We start from the raw sequence: 14,719 nt of genomic DNA on the forward strand, positions 1-14,719 counted from the left end.
TCAAACCAATATGGTCGTGGTTACAAAATGATTCAGTGCATGGGGTACTCAAGTACTGGTCCTTTGGGCAAACAAAAAGAAGGTATTACTGAACCAATTCAGCTACAAACCAAATCCACACATGATAAGGCTGGATTGGGATACAATCCTAAAAAGACATCAGAACAAAAACATGTTTCTAAGTCTAAAGGCTCGAAAAAGATATCGCCTTTAACATTACATGAAACAGACACTAAACAAACAAAAGTAGAGTGTAGACAAGAGAAAGAGGAATCAACGGTAAAGAAAGAAGAAATAGTCAGTGCTCAAGCTTCAATGGTATCAGCTACGATAATACAAGAAGTTGAGGTTCCTGAGGATATAAGAGATGAAGTTGTAAGAAACAGAGAATTGTTTGCACCATTAAAAGTTCTAGTCACATATACTGGCAGGCAACAAGTAGATGATTCAGAGATTGATTCAAACGAGTATGAATGGGGTCCTGACTATCTTTCAGACATATCCACTACAAAAACTCTAGAAGAATCTAGTGGTGTCATAGATGATACTCAAGAGCTGATGCACATAAAACTAGAGAGGGAAATGCAAGAAATTAGACAAAAGAGGCAAGCAAATTATGAACAAGCATTGAAAGAAGGAACAATACCAGAAAGTTTCTCATCCATGTGTCCTTATCCTAAAACAGAACAAATCAGTTATAGCACTACACAGGAAGAGTTAGAAGCCATGGAACAAGAACCCGTCATCAGTCTAGAAGAAGCTGAATGGAGTAGATGACAAAAAATCATAGAAACAATGAGATCATGTCAATAGGTGTGTCAGATACAAATGACAAACGAACCACAATATGAAGGAACTTGTAGCATTAAAGATGTTGGTATTGATACCATACATATGCTTACTAAATCACCTGAAAGAGACTTGGAAACTTCATCTGATGACTCTAATGATAGTCCTATTCATGATGATACCCACTCATCCTCAAAGTCTGAATCATCTAATACAAACAATGAAAAGTTGCCTGCTAGTCTTATTGTTGTTAAACCACGACATGACGTCCAGTTTGACGTAGTAAATGACGTTACAAGTATGTCTATTGGATTAGATTGATTAAATATTAACTTGAACTTCAATAATCATGATCTGACTCTTCTAGGTCTCGAGACACTTATGCAAAGTATCATTCTGGAACTCGACTTTTTGATCCGCGGTTGTGATAACAATATCGTGAACGCTCTTGAACCTATTCAAAATTTGTCCTTAGTACATCCCGAATTGATTGACTGTACTTTACAGAATCAACCCATGGATATACCTACTTTTGCCAATGACTATACATTATCTTATTATCTCAATGCAGTTGAACCTATGAACTCTTCCACCAGTGAATGGAGCGAAAATATGACTGAAGAGGATATCAAGTATCTTAGTCGCAAAAACAAGAAAAATAAAAATAAAATATCTGATGGCGAAAACCATATTGTGGCGGTGTCAGAATCTAAAAAAGAGAAAATAAAGGACGTACCTAAAGGTGAAAACCTCTTTGAGGCACCTGAAGGTGAGATACTTGGTATACTGCCCAGTCATTTTCAGGAGCGGTCTTCCATATTGATCGAGCCAACTCAGCCAGTGAATATCGGGAATCAAGAGACACCACAAATTATTCATGTAGCTCAATCACTATTAGTAGAGGAATTGAAGGATTTCACTCAGCTATTCTTAGAGAAGAAAATAAACTTTGCATGGATGTACTCTAATATGCCAGGCTTGGATCCTAATCTCATTATGCACCATCTCTCAATCACACCAGGAGTAAAACCAGTTAAACAAAAACTCCGTAAGATGCACCCACGTGTAGCACTATTGGTCAAAGTTGAACTAGAGAAACTACTCAATGCTGGATTTATCAGAGCAATAGATTATGTTGAATGGATTTCCAACATAGTACCCATGTCGAAGGTAGATAAATCTATCAGAGTTTGTACAGATTTTAGAGATCTCAACAAAGCATGTCTAAAAGATGACTTTCCATTGCCAAATATTGATATGATAGTCGACATGACAGCTGGGTATGAGATATACTCACTAATGGATGGATTTTCCGGCTACAATCAGATTAAAATTGCTCCTGGAGATCAAGAAAAGACAACTTTCACCTGTGCATGGGGAACCTTTTGCTGGAACGTTATGCCATTTGGGTTAAAGAACGCAGGGGTGACCTATCAAAGAGTAGTTACAACTATCTTTCATGACATGATGCATAAGAATATGGAAGATTGTATTGATGACACCTTAGTGAAGACTATCAAAAGATCAACGCATATTCAAGAGTTAGGTCCTATACTTGACAGAATGGAAAAGTTGAAGCTCCGATTAAATCCAAACAAGTGTGCATTCGGAGTGACATCTAGTAAACTACTTGGCTACATCATCTCAAAGAAGGGCATCGAGGTTGATCCTGAGAAGGTCCAAGCTATAATGGAAATGTCGCCTCCAAAGAACATCAGTCAAATGAGAAGTCTACAGGGATGTCTCCAATCCATTAGAAGATTCATTTCTCAACTAGTAGACAAGGCTCAACCTTTTACAAAAGTATTGAGAAAAGGAATAATATACAACTGGGATCAGCAGTGTGAATAACATCTTCAACAGATAAAAGAGTACCCGTCTAATCCACTGACATTGATGCCACCTATTCAAGGTGAGCCACTAATCTTATATATATCAGCAACTGATTCATCACTGGGGGCACTTCTGGTGCAACAGGATGACAACAAAAAAGAATGAGCTATTTATTACATCAGCAGGACATTGGTGTCTTATGAAATGAGCTACAGTATAATAGAAAAAGCATGCTTGGCATTAGTCTTTGCATCACAAAAACTGAGGCACTATATGCTGGCACATTCAGTCAAATTGGTGGCCAAAATTGATCCACTCAAGTATCTTCTTAATAAAGCAACACTCACCAAAAGATTGGCAAAGTGGGTAATGATCCTTATAGATTTTGACATTGAATACGTGGAACGCAAATCCATAAAAGGATAGGTAATTGCTGATCAACTCGCTGAAGCTCCACTTGAGGATACTCAACCACTACACATCGAGTTCCCAGATGAATCAATAATGCATCTTACTCAACAACCCTGGAAGATGTTCTTCGATGGTTCCTTTACTCAAAATGGTTTAGGTGCTGGCATACTATTCATTACTCCTTAGAAGTACTCAATTCCAAAGTCTTATAAGATTCTCTTTCCCTACACAAACAACATTGCAGAATATGAAGCTTTGGTGAATGGAATAAAACTAGCCATTGAATGGAAGGTTGTTGAATTACATATCTATGGAGATTCTTAGCTGGTCATCAATCAAATCAATGATACATATCAGACTCGAGATGAGAAATTGATGCCTTATAAGAGGATGGTAGGCGATCTCAAGAAGTATTTTTCTTTTGTATCATTCCAACAAATTCCTAGATCAACGAATAGAGCAGCAGATGCTATGGCTACCTTGGCATCTATACCTGAGCTACAAGAGTACAATTTTCGCTTTGATTTCCTAGTGGAAGAGTTATATTACCCTGCTTATGATTCTCCTGAGACCCAAATAGTCGGTTCTATTATTGGACACGACTCATCCCGATACAGCCACATCTATTCCTATCTATGTGATCAAATTACCCCTGAAAACCTTACTCGTAACGAGAAAAGAAACCTAACTCGAAACGCTTCATGGTATGTTATCATAGCTAATGATTTATTTAGATGAGGTTTGGACGGTACTTTGCTTAGATGTCTAGAAATTTAAGAATCTAAACGTGCATTATCGGAAGTCCATGAAGGTATTTGTGGATCTCATTCGAATGGTTTTACTTTAGCTCGGAAACTATTACGAGCTGGCTACTACTAGCCAAATATGGAAAAAGATGCCATAAAATTTGCTAAGACTTGTGAGAAATGTCAGCTTCATGGAAATCTCATACATGCCCCGGCAAGGGACCTCATACCATTTATAACACATTGGCCTTTTCAACAATGGGCCTTTGATCTCATTGGTCAGATATATCCAACTTCATCCAATGGACATAAATTCATCATAACTGCCACTGAGTATTTCACCAATTGGGTAGAGGCAGTTCCGCTCACTAAAGCAATTGGTAAACAAGTCGCCTTATTCATCCTAAACTATATAATTTGCAGGTATGGGATACCTTCGTCCATCGTGACTGATAATAGAGGACAATTCAAGAATAAAGATCTGGACGAGCTTTGTGAGAAATTCAAAATAAAGCAACACTGGTCATCAATATATTACCCTCAAAGTAATGGACAAGCTGAGGCGTCTAACAAAAACTTACTGACTATCTTGCACAAAACAGTGAACAAGTCTGGGAAGGATTGGCATCTGTAGCTCAATCCTGCACTATGGGCTTACAAAACTAGTATCAGAACACCTACTAGGGCTACACCTTTTTCTATGGTGTACGGGTCCGAAGCAGTATTACCTATCAAAGTAGAAATACCATCTCTAAGAGTTTCGTTGCAAGGTCTTGTTACTAATGAAGATCATAGAATATCTAGATTGCAAGAACTTGAATTGCTGGATGAGCATTGGCAAGTGGTGTTTGATCATCTCAGAGTGTATCAAAAGAGAATGTCCAGAGGGTATAACAAAAAAGTTCGACAATGAGAATTTCAAGTTGGTGACCTAGTTCTGAGAGAAAATCCAAAAAATCAACAGTTTCGCGACAATAAAGGGAAGTTTGAACCCAACTGGTTGGGTCCCTACATTGTTACTGCAGTATTCGGCTCTGGTGCCTATCAACTCTCAAAATCGGAAGGAGAATAGCTCCGTGAACCGATTAACACCATCCACTTGAAGAAATTCTTCGCTTAGCACTCTCTGCTCCAACAAACTTGTACAATTGGAAAAAGTCTTGAAAAAAATCCTAAAAATTGGAAAAAGTCCTTAAAAAAATCCTAAAAATTGAAAAAGTCCTGAAGAAATCAAAAAAATAAATAGAAAAGAAAAAAAAAAAAAAAGAGAGAGAGAAATTGCCCTGGTGAAAACCTGGTAAAAGGCACCTTGGTAAAAAAAAAATTAATCTCTGCCAAGTAGGTGAAAACCTGGCAAACAGGCACCTCTTGTACTCCAGTGCTCCATCTATCAATGCAACGTTGGCTTTTCCCGCTTTCAAGCATCTTTTGCTTTCGCTTGTACATATTTTCAGTCACTTTTGTGACATCCTGGTTCGTTGGAACCCTCATGACTTGAAACTGGTCAACGTCCTAGTCTTAGGTTACTCGACAGAGCACATTACATATCCTAAGCAGTGTCAACCAAGTCATTATTCTGTCAGTGAAACCTGGTCGTCCACTCCAAGTCAGTTACCTATCTCCTGACTACTACAAAGTTTTTATCACTGAGTTCACAAGCAAAACAACATAATGTAAAACAATCACTAAACAGTTTGAGCTATGTATGAAAATTTTCTTTGTGTGCTGTCTTTTATATTGGTTTTCGATTATTATCCCTCTGAGTAACTCGAGGAAGTCTATCTTGACTAAGAGAAACAAGGATTGGGGGTATAATATTTTCTTTGTTTTCTGCTTGTAGGAATGATCTCGATGATCTGGAAACATATAAATTAGCTGGGTGTATGTGATAAGAGTCTTCACATTAAGGTGAAATCGCCTCACATACCTCGACTCCGCTTATTTGTATGCTACAGGGAGGTCCATATCATTTCTTTGTCTGTTTTGAGGGAATTTCTTTATGATGCAATTCAGGTCCCTGCGAAATCTGTCCAAGGATATGAATGAAAAAAGGGTCATTGCAGACAATATAATTAATATTGCACATTGAAAAAGAAAGGAACTCTAACTTGCCTGTTGTGTTCGTTATGCTCAGTGATGAATCTTAAGTATTTTAAATCCAGTGACTAGGTTTAGGTTGCATTTCGCATATCATTTTGCATTTCATTCCGTATTTTTGTGAATCTAGAGTGATTTCGGTATAGTAATAATCTCTTTATCTTCTGAATGAGAGATGGAAGCATCATCATTTCTTACGCTAAGTGGTCTTTTTATCATTATTTCTTCGATCGAGTACTTGTGTTTTGAGATGTTTAACTGCATACATAACATTTCATATAGATTCATTCATTCATTTCATTATTATTCATTTACATTGATCTTATGGCATAGAAAATTGAAAAAATTGCATTACTCATTACTCATTACTCATTTTCATTCATTCATTTATTTGCATATAAAAAAGAAACCAAAACATAGACATTCATATTCATTTGCATTACATACATTCATGCTAAAATAAATGCATACATATAGAATAAAGCATATAGAAACATCTCATAGTTGATCAACACAAGTACGATGAAGTCAAATCAGATCTTGTATATATATAAATATCATATTAAGTCTAAGGGTACAAAATGATGTCCAATGACATATACAAACTCCCATCGGAGCAAGAATCATATCAGCTACAAAAAAATGGGTGTGTCTACAAAAAATATCCTAGTTACAAAAAGAATCATCTAGTTGGCACCCTCTCCCTCATTGCCTGGTGGAGGAGGAGGAGCCTGATGCCCGGGATCCTGTCGAGGTGCTCGTGCTCCCTCTGATCTAGCCATATACTGTGAATAGGGTTGCACCTGTTGTGCAACAGGAACCACGACACTATATGCCACCACATAATATACAGCCCTACTGCTCTGAAGAAGCACCTCTTGTCAAAGAGACTCTATCTCCGCTCTCGACTCGGCTCTCAATGCTGTGATCTGGCGATCACGCTCGGCCCTAACCTCGACCAGTTGTCGGTATCACTCTGCCAGTTGAGTCTGAGCCATTGTCAACTGTGACTGCAGCTCTGCAAGGCGTGCTCTCATCGACTGTCCTATGTCAGCCCCCTGCTCTCTCGCAGGCTCTCTGCCACCATCTCCACCTGTGGCTCCACCCTGCTCATCCCACCGCTGCCAGACCTGCCTCAGAGCTACTCGCTCCTCCTCTCCGCCACCCAACCTCACGCCTACTCTCCCAAGGGATCCACCCTCACCCCTCTGCTGTCCAACATCAGCTCGCACTCCACTGTTGCTACCACTAGGATCACCACCAGTCCATCGTGGAGCATCTGGTCTCTGGCCCTGTCCCTGCCTATGGCCCTGTCTCTGTGCCTATCCCTGTGCTGGTGTGGGGGCATCATCCTCCACATCCTCAATATGAGGAGCATGCTCTCTTGGATTTGTAAACTGAGGGAATAGATGCTGCTGAAAGTAATCCCTGTACTGCGGCAATACCCCCACATCTACTATATCATCTATGTAATCCCACCTCAGACGGTGTAAACCTGTCAGCTCCTGCATCGCTAAAGCATAGGATAGCCTAGGTGACCATCCCTGTCTCTCCTCATCGGTGTATCGAGCATATGTTGTATACTCCTGAGAGATCCCCTAAGGCTGACCGTACTGCCTCATCACTCGTGAAATGATGAATCACTCCACAACATTCTATGACCTCCTAATCAGTGGGCGTGTAACAAAAAGATCTCTCTGAACTGCTTGCCAGTCATCCCATGACTCCAATCCCCTGTACGGTCTCCATATGACAACTATCAGATCATCGAGCTATCGTCACCAGAAGTTTGTCTTGCTCAGATGGGGCTACGTAATATATCTAGTATACCTATAAATAATCGGCTGCCCTAGCTCTCTGCTATCATCAACAATCAACTGACAAACGGGAAGGTGCTCCCAAGCCCACACCTGTAAAATGTACACCCCTACAGCCATGCTCTGCCCATCTCTGTAGACAATCTCATGCATCTCTCGATACATGTGGGCCAACAAACAAGAGCCCTAGCCAAGTCTCTAAGGGGTCTCTATCAACCTCTCCAGCATATGGCCCCATCCACTCTAAAAACCCTGTTGCCCTCTGTCTAGCATCAAAAAGCAACTAATGAAACCTGCTAGGACACATGCCAGTGGATACTCCTCACTGTACTTGCCCATCAATATATCCCAACTCATAGAACGAGTCAAGATATCGGGATCCCTGAATACGTTCCTAAGAGCCTGTAGTCCAGGTAACAATGTAGTATCATAATCCACCTTATCCCCAGCAAAAGGGATACGAAGGATCCTGTACACATCCTCGGGAGTGATAGTCAACTCCCCAACTAGCAAATGAAAGGTATTATGCTCTGAATGAAACCACTCTACCAACGCTGTGAGCATCCCGTGGTTCACATGGATATCAGGTAACCTCATCGGGTGAGTCAAGCCACACATATCAACATGAGCCTGCTCAACCTCAGACAAATCACGAACCAAAGCCATAGTGGGAGGATATACACATCTGAAGAGCACATGAGGTAAGCACACCTGCAAAAAAACCCAACAATGATTATCAAAAAACATTCCAAATGAGCCTACAAGAGAATTTAAACATCATGCAAATCCAACTAAGGCAAATGCAAAAGCAAAATTTCATGTTTCCACTTTCAAAAATGGTCACTGTCTTCTGAACGACAAAACACAGTCAAACAACATCTCGTACGAGTCAGGAATGGCTCTTGTATGAGTAAACAACCTCGAACAACAAACTTTTACACATCGCATGACAAAATGGTCTTTTAACAAACCTGTCGTATGACACGAGGGTTAATCCCATACGACAAATCTAATGGCTTTAAATGATAAAAGACAATTTGCTAGTTTTTCGTATGAGACAGGATCCTATCTTGCATGATAAACCGCGACACCCGACCCAAAACCCGTGGAAAATGTGAAAAATAAACAAAAAAATTCAAAATTGGAAACATAAAGAGGCTAAAGATCGATCACTTACTGTTGGCTCGTAGTTTTAGGGTTGATTGTGATGTCTTTGGCGCTCAAATCGATGCTGACGAGTAGGGACCACCATTTTTCTTCGCATAAGGCTTTTTGAATTTTCAAACTTGGAGGGTTAAAATGATTTGAAAATGACACTTTCGTCCTATATATAGCCTAAAACCTAAATTTTCAACTTGCTCCGATGGTCATGAAAATTGTACCCTTAGCTAATGTGCCTGCTCTGATTCCATTTTCGGGATCGAAATTGAAATTTGAGATCATCTTGCTAGTCAATTTCAAAATTTTGACCACTTAGCGCTTTTTTCATCAAATGCTCATTCTTTCTTCAAATTGCGCTCAATTTCAAACATTGAATCTTAATTCAATTTCATTCTACACATCAACATTACAATCAACTCTACGCTCAATTTCTTATCAATCATCGCCGAAATTTTCAAAAAAAGAAATCCTCAAAATCAATTTGTGCTCAAATAAGTTATTTTTGCCACACAATTGCCTATAATTAATCTCTCGCTATCTTTCGATTTCGCTCCCGAGGGGGCATACAAGTGACCTTATGACCTTACATCTTTAATGTCGAGATAAATTTTCAAATCTTCATCAAAAGTCGAGCAATTTTTTTTTTTTAAACTAAAGAAAATCAATTCTCATTGCTAAGGGGCATCTCAGCTTCATTGCTTCACATCAAATTGAGATCTCTCGATTATCTGAATTCAAATCAATCGCTAGGGGCATATCAGTTTCATCGCTTCAAATCAAGCTGATATTTGTCTTTCATCTGAATTAATCTCTTAACACTAATCAGTTTCATCGCTTCTAATCAAACTGATTATTCATTTAAACTCAATCAAAAGTTTAAAGAGTTTCTTTGATCACACTAAAATCTAAGTAGGTGTTCAGTATTCATTTCTTGATCAAGCTGAACGGTTTATTCTTCGCTCATCATGTCTTGATCAATCAAGTTCAAGATCAATTTTTATCATCACTCTCTGTATCTAAGATCAATCAAGTTCTAGATCAGTAAGATCCGCTTCTTGATCAATCAAGTTCAAGTTTGGTATCTTTGTTTTCTATCATTCCTCAGTTCAATCAAGTTCGGGATTGGTATCACTTTAATCAGACTTCATTTAGCTTTGTTGCTTCAAATCAAGCTAAACACCTTGCTTTTCATCTAGTTCGTGATCAATCAAGTTCAGAACTGACATCTCCTAGACATCACAAATTCTTTGAATCAAAGCGCTGCTCGCACATTAATTCAAAGAGGGGCAAATGTAATACCCTAAAATTGGTCATCTAAACCATGGGCCCCTAATCTCGACAACATCACTAAGGTCCTAACCAAAGGCAATTAAATTAATCTTGAGCACATTATTAATTCTTTAATTATCAAAAATCACATGGCAAATCAACTACTCAACATTAATTGAATATTTATTTAATTAATCAAATCATTTCCAAGAATATCATTTTGATCAATTATCCCATTTTAATTTATTAAATATCCTTGCATATTTAATTAATTAATAAATTTGCCATTCAATCATGCAAAAAGGATTAATTTATTACAAAGAGTTGAATTGAAAATACGACAAAAAGAATTGAATTGAGAAAGAAATCAAACTTGAGATATTATTTCTTTTTCTAAATTTAGAACTTGAAATCAGAAAAGCAATTTAATTGAATTATTGAATTATTCTCTAAAATTGGAACTTAAAGCTTTTCACAAAAAGAAGTTCAGTTGCATTGAAAAGACCTTTTTCTTGAATAAATTAAAGAATTATCTATTTTTATCAGATATGCATGGAATTAATTTATTATTATTTTCCAATGCAACTTGAACTTCTAATTTGAATGCATTTCAATTAAACTATAATTGGAATCTATCTCAAGGTTAACTGAACATGATTTCTCAATTATTTCAATTAATCCTAAATTGAGCTTTTCTCTTGTGATTCTCTATAAATTCAGTCTTCAACTCTCATTCCAATTCACCCCAGAGATTTTTGAGAACACGCTTGGAGATTATTATCACGCTAATTTCGCTCTAGAGTCATTGAAATTATTGTGCTTTTTTAGATTATTTGCATCCATTTTACATTCATTATTGCTTGAATTGGTTATTATTGCTTGAATTATTCATCCATCTTGCATCCATATAGCTTAATATCATATAGATTAAATCCTTCGTCTTGGTGTAGTCTAGTCACTAGCATTGCTTATAAAAATCTGAGAGCAATCTTATACTTGCATCTTTTAGAAGGCAATTAGTCGCTTTGCTATGGTTTATTTCTTATTGATTATTGATTACTAACCATGCATATAATGACTTAATTGAAGTGTTGTGCTTGCAGCTACAGGTTCACTTTTTCACACACATAAACATGACGTTCACCATAGCTACTCCTAGAGGGTGAACAAACACAAGTGTTAAGTCGTGGATTTTTTTCCATGACATCCACCATGCCTAATCGCAGAGGGTGTATAAACACAAGTGCTACATCATGGAATTTCTTCCATGACATCCACCATGCCTACTCGCAGAGGATGGATCTACCATGCCTACTCATAGAGGGTGGAAGAGGGATTTCACCTCAAACTTCTCCCAAAGAAGAGTACATTAACAAGGGATTGCACCTCGAACTTCTCCCTCATAGAGAATAACTCATTAACAAGGGCTTTCACCTCAAATTTCTCCATCACAACAAAAAATGCATTAACCAAATCATTATGACAATGTAGCTCCCTCTGAAGCTGAAATCAATCTTCTGACCTCCTTGTCCAAGGTTACCTCTAGTTATGTATCACCAAATCAGCTTTATGGTAGCAAGTTGTGTCTTTAGACTTCAGCCTGTGATGCTTCCTCATAGGATGCCTCAAAATCTTCCTTCCTTGAAGAAATGCTTTGAGCCATCATCTCAGTTCTATGACTGCAAGCTTCAAGTTCTTTCTCCCTTGAATGCTTCTTGGTTTGTCCTTTCTTTATCTTGAAAGACCGCTTGCAAAGCATAAGCAAGAGTGCCTATTGCTTCACTAAAATCCTCTTCATATTCCTCCTGAATGTCAATCTCTTCATTGCAAATAGAATTCCAAAACTCTATAACCTAAAGAGAAATAGGTTGTGATGAAGTGTCCTACATGTAAGGGGCGAGTTTCTCATGGTAAGTACATTCAAATGTAGCTTATCTGCTGCCAATGTAAATAACACACATATTTGATGACTACATATGCAATACATGATCATTAAAGGACTACTTATCTCTTTATTGATTTTCCCAACCATGTATTCAAGTGGAGACCTTGCAAGTCTTGAGAACTCTCTGTTGTTGATGAAGTCATTGCTATCTATGGTGCAGCAACATCACTGTGATCTGCACATGAGATTGTCTAGTATGGAAACAAAGATAACTAGCCAAGGTGATATTAATATTACATGTCACACAATATCATGCAAGATGACATTGTTCCCCTCCACCATGATTTCTAGGCACCATGTGCATAATCAGATAATCCTTTATGGTTGGCATGCTTGCCACCATCTTGTGTGTAGAAGGAGAGGTGAAACAAACTACTATCAATCTAATCACAACCAATTCGAACCAAGCTTTGATACCATGTTAATTTTATGATCAGAATGATAACAGTAAGCATAAAAAAATAAATGAAACACACATTACACAACAGTACCCTTGGAAAACCTCCCTCTTGGAGGTGAAAAACCAAGCAACAGATCCTTAATTGTATTCACTCAGAAATTAGTATTAGATTTACAATTAGCTTCACACATGAAGCAAAAAATTGAACCAAACTTATAACAGACTTATCTGAAGAGTCTATTGTAGACTATATGCAAGATCTGAAGGTGATTACAGGTTCACTACCCTTGAGACTGAGTTCGCTAGACCTTAGGTGTAGTTTGTTGTCTTTGTAAGTGAATTCGCCAGTTGTAGATGAATTCACAGACCTTGAAGAGCCCTAGGTGAATTCGTTGTCACAGTAGACAAGTTTGCTAGCCCTAAACAAGGTTCACTAGCCTCATATGATGTTCACCAATCTTCTATGATAATTCGCCAACCTTGTATAATGTCCGCCAATCCTAAACAAGAGTTCGCTATTCTTGGAGGATTATTCAAGTGAATTTGTTGACCTCAAGGCTTGAATATCTAGAGTAGATCGCTGATCAATATGCCAAAGTATTTCGCTGAATGTGAATGATATTAAATGATTACAAATCAACTCATATATATGCCTCCCAATAGGCCTCAAGGCGACCTTATTGTTTTGGCGCCAATGAATTGGATCAGACCTATTAATTACAAGTTACACATAAGTCTTGCCCAATACAATTACAACTTACATGAGACACCCAATTAGGGCCATACCCAAACAAGGGTTTGTATATAAAAAAATGAATCAACAATATGGCTAAGGCCGAAAGGCCATTTAGCCATCAAGTGTACTAGGTCGGCCCTAGAAGGATCCGACCTAGCTACACATCAACATTGCTTGACATTGTAGCTCCATGCATTGAGCCACCTATTCCAGTTGTTGAGGATATTTCAGAGGATGTTCATTCCCTCTCAGATGATAGATTCAACATATCTGTTGTCCCACTACCATTGGGGATTCCATTACAAAATCATCATGCATTCTCCTTTGAGCATCATCCAGGCCTTCCAGTTTCACCTCTTGTTTAGGGGTCTCCTCTTCTTTATCCGCAACCTTTGTTTCTTCAGTATTGGAGACACATTGGTTTGACTATCAACACAGGGGTTCTATCATTTTGGGGGGGGTTTTGGAGTTTCAAACCTCTCTCATGGGGGGGTTGGTTGTACACATGTTCTTGAGAGAGTCTCTTGAGACATGCACTTGTACTTTCTTTTTTCCATCTCTTTTTGGAGAGGAGTTTTTTCCCACTAGGTTTTCTCCTTTTCTCCACTTTACAAAGATTTGCATGTTGTGATTGGGTACCTCATCAGGCCTTGTTGTCGGGACCCAAATTTGCATTGTTGCATGTAGTTGCATTTTTTGCATGTAGCTCTTTCATGCACTTAGTTTTTTGGCTACTCCCTAAATTCATCTTAAGGGGGTGTGTTAGAGTAAAATATTTTATTTCCTTAATTATTTTAATCATATTGATTATTTAATTAAGTCACCTTTTTTCACTTAAACTAAATTTAGGAATCTTTTTTAGGCATTTAATAATTATTTTCTTTCATGCATTCAACCCTTAGGGCTTGCTTTAGGGTTTTGATCTCCTTTATTAAGGATTGATTTCATTGTAATTATTCATTCTGGCAAGCTATTTCAATTCTAATTCTTCTTGCAATTGTCTCCAATTACTCTTGCACTCTCTTGTTTGTAGGTTTTTCTCTTGTACGTGGCAGGTATTTGCATGTAGGTGATTATTGGGCACTGTGAAATTCATCAATCATGAATTCTAACATAAATGAATATGGAAGAAAAGAGATTAAATCAAGTATACGAAAAGTATTATATTTATTGGAATAAATGGAAAACACAAGAGAAGTCAAGAGTGAACCAAGTGTGTTGATTTTGAATATACTAAGGATTTTGTGAATATGGAAGATTCAGAACATTCTAATAGGGTTGTGGTTAGAATTTTTGAGGATAAGGAAAGTTGTGAGGACTCCCAACCACCAAAACATATAATGATAGATGAAACCACCAAGAATGATGCCTACTAAAAATGTGAACTTTGAGAATATTGGAATTATTGAGATACCACAAATAAAGGGATAATTAATAATTGCACTACTCAACAACAAAGATATATTAGAGAAATTAAACAACCATCTTGAAAAATAAAATGATTTTTTTGCTAGA

The sequence above is a fragment of the Cryptomeria japonica genome, chromosome 4, assembly GCF_030272615.1.
Source record: "Cryptomeria japonica chromosome 4, Sugi_1.0, whole genome shotgun sequence".
NCBI classification, from domain to species: domain Eukaryota; kingdom Viridiplantae; phylum Streptophyta; class Pinopsida; order Cupressales; family Cupressaceae; genus Cryptomeria; species Cryptomeria japonica.